Below are 4924 nucleotides of genomic sequence, written 5' to 3' on the forward strand. Positions count from 1 at the left end.
CGTTAAATTGATGCTATTTCCTTTTTCGCTTAGAGATCGTGCTAAAGCTTGGTTTTCATCCTTGCCTAAGAATAGTATTGATTCATGGAACAAGTGCAAAGATGCTTTTATCTCTAAGTATTTTCCTCCCGCTAAGATCATCTCTCTTAGAAACGATATTATGAACTTTAAAAAACTTGATCATGAACATGTTGCACAAGCTTGGGAGAGAATGAAATTAATGATACGTAATTGCCCTACTCATGGTTTGAATTTGTGGATGATTATACAAAATTTTTATGCCGGATTGAATTTTGCTTCTAGAAATCTTTTAGATTCGGCCGCGGGAGGCACTTTTATGGAAATCACTTTAGGAGATGCTACTAAACTCCTAGATAATATTATTGTTAATTATTATCAATGGCATACTGAAAGATCTTCTAATAAAAAAAGTGCATGCGATAGAAGAAATTAATGTGTTGAGTGGAAAGATGGATGAACTTATGAAATTATTTGCTACTAAGAGTGTTTCTTCTGATCCTAATGATATGCCTTTGTCTACTTTGATTGAGAATAACAATGAATCTATGGATGTGAAATTTTTGGTAGGAATAATTTTGGTAACAACGCTTATAGAGGGAATTTTAATCCTAGGCCATATCCTAGTAATCCTTCTAATAATTATGGGAATTCCTACAATAAGCCTTATGGAAATTATAATAAGATACCCTCTAATTTTGAATCTAATATTAAAGAATTTATTTCTTTGCAAAAGAATTTTAATGCTATGATTGAAGAAAAATTGCTTAAGATTGATGATTTGGCTAGGAACGTTGATAGAATTGCTCTTGATGTTGATCTTTGAAACTTAGATCTATTCCACCTAAGCATGATATCAATGAGTCTCTAAAAGCCATGAGAATTTCAATTGATGAGTGTAAGGAAAGAACCGCTAGGATGCGTGCTTCCAAAGATGCCTTTATTAAAGCGTGTTCTTCCAATACCTATGAAAATCAATATGAAGATCTAAAAGTTATTGATGTGTCTCCTATTAAATCTTTATTTTGCAATATGAATCTTGATGAAACTGAATATGATCTTCCTTTACCTAGAAGGCGTTCTAAAAATTCAGAGTGTTTAGATCTTAATGATGAAATTGATGAAAGTGGGATTGAAAGAAATAAAAATCTAGATGTTGCTAAACCCACTATATTGGATTTCAAGGAATTTAATTATGAAAGTTGCTCTTTAATTGATTTTATTTCCTTGTTGCAATCCATGCTAAATTCTCCACATGCTTATAGTCAAAATAAAGCCTTCACCGAACATATTGTTGATGCCTTGATGCAATCTTATGAAGAAAAACTTGAGTTGAAAGTTTCTATCCCTAGAAAACTCTATGATGAGTGGGAACCAACTATTAAAATTAAAATTAAAGATCATGAGTTTTATGCTTTGTGTGATTTGGGTGCTAGTGTCTCTACTATTCCCAAGACTTTGTGTGATTTACTAGATTTCCGTAACTTTGATGATTGCTCTCTAAACTTGCATCTTGCGGATTCCACTATTAAGAAACCTATGGGAAGGATTAATGATGTTCTTATTGTTGAAAATAGGAATTATGTGACCGTAGATTTCATTGTTCTTGATATAGATTGCAATCCTTCTTGCCCTATTATTCTTGGTAGACCTTTCCTTAGAACGGTTGGTGCAATTATTGATATGAAGGAAGGGAATATTAGATTTCAATTTCCATTAAAAAAGGGAATGGAACACTTTCCAAGAAAGAAAATAAAATTACCATATGAAACTATCATGAGAGCCACTTATGGATTGCCTACCAAAGATGGCAATACCTAGATCTATCCTCGCTTTTATGCCTAGCTAGGGGCGTTAAACGATAGCGCTTGTTGGGAGGCAACCCAATTTTATTTTTATTCCTTGCCTTTTGCTCCTGTTTAGTAATTAATAAATTATTTAGCCTCTGTTTTTGTTGTGTTTTTTTGTGTTTAATTAGTTTTTGTGCCAAGTAGAACCGTTGGGAAGACTTGGGGAAAGTCTTGTTGAACTTGCTGTAAAAAGCAGAAACTTTAGCGCTCACGAGAACTGCTGTCATTTTATTTAAAGAATAATATTTAGTTAATTATTTTTTCAGATGATTAATAGATAAATTCCTCACGTCTAGCAATTTATTTTAGAATTTTTGAGGTTCCAGATCTTGCGCTAGCTACAGATTACTACAGACTGTTCTGTTTTTGACAGATTCTGTTTTTCATGTGTTGTTTGCTTATTTTGATGAATCTATGGCTAGTAAAATAGTTTATAATCCATAGAGAAGTTGGAATACAGTAGTTTTAAAACCAATATAAATAAATAATGATTTAATTACAGTACCTTGAAGTGGTCTTTTGTTTTCTTTCGCTAATGGAGCTCACGAGTTTTCTATTTTGAGTTTTGTGTTGTGAAGTTTTCAAGTTTTGGGTGAATTATTTTGATGGATGATGGAACAAGGAGTGGCAAGAGCCTAAGCTTGGGGATTCCCATGGCACCCCCAAGATAATCCAAGGACACCAAAAAGTCAAAGCTTGGGGATGCCCCGGAAGGCATCCCCTCTTTCGTGCACTTCCATCGGTAATTTACTTGGAGCTATATTTTTATTCACCAACATGATTTGTGTTTTGCTTGGAGCGTCTTGTATTATTTGTGTCTTTGTGTCTTAGTATGCTACAATCATCCTTGCTGTACACACCTTTTGAGAGAGCCATACATGAATTAAAATTTGATAGAATACTCTATGTGCTTCACTTATATCTTTTGAGCTAAGTAGTTTTTGCTCTATGTGCTTCACTTATATCTTTTGAGTGTTATAATTTTGCTCTATGTGCTTCACTTAGATCTTTTAGAGCACGGTGGTGGATTTGTTTTAAAGAAACTATTGATCTCTCATACTTCACTTAAATTATTTTGAGAGTCTCTTAGTAGCATGGTAATTGCTTAATAATAATATGCTTGGTATTCAAGATTTGTGAAACTTTCTTTTGAGTGTGTTGAATACTAAGAAAAGATTGAAGCATGATAATTGTTTTGAGATATGGAGGTGATAATATTAAAGTCATGCTAGTTGATTAGTTGTGAATTTAAAGAATAGTTGTGTTAAAGTTTGTGATTCCCGTAGCATGCATGTATGGTGAACCGTTATGTAACGAAGTCAGAGCATGATTTATTTATTGATTGTCTTCCTTATGAGTGGCGCTCGGGGATGAGAGATGGTCTTTTCCTACCAATCTATCCCCCTAGGAGCATGCGCGTAATACTTTGCTTTGATAACTTCTAGATTTTTGCAATAAGTATATGAGTTCTTTATGACTAATGCTGAGTCCATGGATTATACGCACTCTCACCCTTCCACCTTTGCTAGCCTCTCTAATACCACACACCTTTCGCTGGTATCATACACCTACCATATACCTTCCTCAAAACATCCACCATACCTACCTATTATGGCATTTCCATAGCCATTCCGAGATATATTGCCATGCAACTTTCCACCATCTAGTTCATCATGACACATTCATCATTGTCATATTGCTTAGCATGATCATGTAGTTGACATAGTGGCAAAGCCACCATTCATAGTTTCTTCATACTTGTCACTCTTGATTCATTGCATATCCCGGTACACCGCCGGAGGCATCCATATAGAGTCATACTTTGTTTTAGAATGGAGTTGTAAATAAATAAAAGTGTGATGATCGTCATTCAATAGAGCATTGTCCCAATAAAAAAAGAAAAAAAATAGAAATGCCAAAGAAAAAAAGAAGGCCCCCCAAAAAAAGAAAATAAATAAAAAGGGGCAATGCTACTATCCTTTTTCCACACTTGTGCTTCAAAGTAGCACCATGATATAGCGAGTCTCATATATTGTCCTTCAAAGTAGCACCATGTTCTTCATATAGAGAGTCTCATATGTTGTCACTTTCATATAATAGTGGGAATTTTTCATTATAGAACTTGGCTGGTATATTCTAATGATGGGCTTCCTCAAAATTGCCCTAGGTCTTCGTGAGCAAGCAACTTGGATGCACACCCACTAGTTTCTTTTGTTGATATTTCATACATTTATAGCTCTAGTGCATCCGTTGCATGGCAATCCCTACTCACTCACATTGATATCTATTGACGGGCATCTCCATAGCTCGTTGATATGCCTAGTTGATGTGAGACCATCTTCTCGTTTTTGTCTTCTCCACAACCACCATTCTATTCCACCTATAGTGCTATATCCATGGCTCACGCTCATGTATTGCGTGAAGATTGAAAAAGTTTTGAAAAAGTTAGAGTATGAAACAATTGCTTGGCTTGTCATCGGGGTTGTGCATAATTTAAATACTTTGTGTGGTGAAGATGGAGCATAGCCAGACTATATGATTTTGTAGGGATAACTTTCTTTGGCCATGTTATTTTGAGAAGACATAATTGCTTTATTAGTATGCTTGAAGTATTATTATTTTTTATGTCAATATAAACTTTTGTCTTGAATCTTTCTAATCTGAATATTCATACCACAATTAAGAAGATTTACATTGAAATGATGCCAAGTAGCACTCTGCATCAAAAATTCTCTTTTTATCATTTACCTACTCGAGGACGAGCAGGAATTAAGCTTGGGGATGCCTGATACGTCTCCAACATATCTATAATTTTTGATTGCTCCATGCTATATTATCTACTGTTTTGGACTATATTGGGCTTTATTTTCCACTTTTATATTATTTTTGGGACTAACCTATTAACCGGAGGCCCAGCCCAGAATTGCTGTTTTTTTGCCTATTTTAGTGTTTCGGATAAACAGAATATCAAACGGAGTCCAAACGGAATAAAATCTTCGGGAACGTGATTTTCTCACCGAACGTGATCCAGGAGACTTGGACCCTACTCCAAGGAA

The sequence above is a fragment of the Triticum urartu genome, chromosome 7, assembly GCF_003073215.2.
Source record: "Triticum urartu cultivar G1812 chromosome 7, Tu2.1, whole genome shotgun sequence".
NCBI lineage: Eukaryota > Viridiplantae > Streptophyta > Magnoliopsida > Poales > Poaceae > Triticum > Triticum urartu.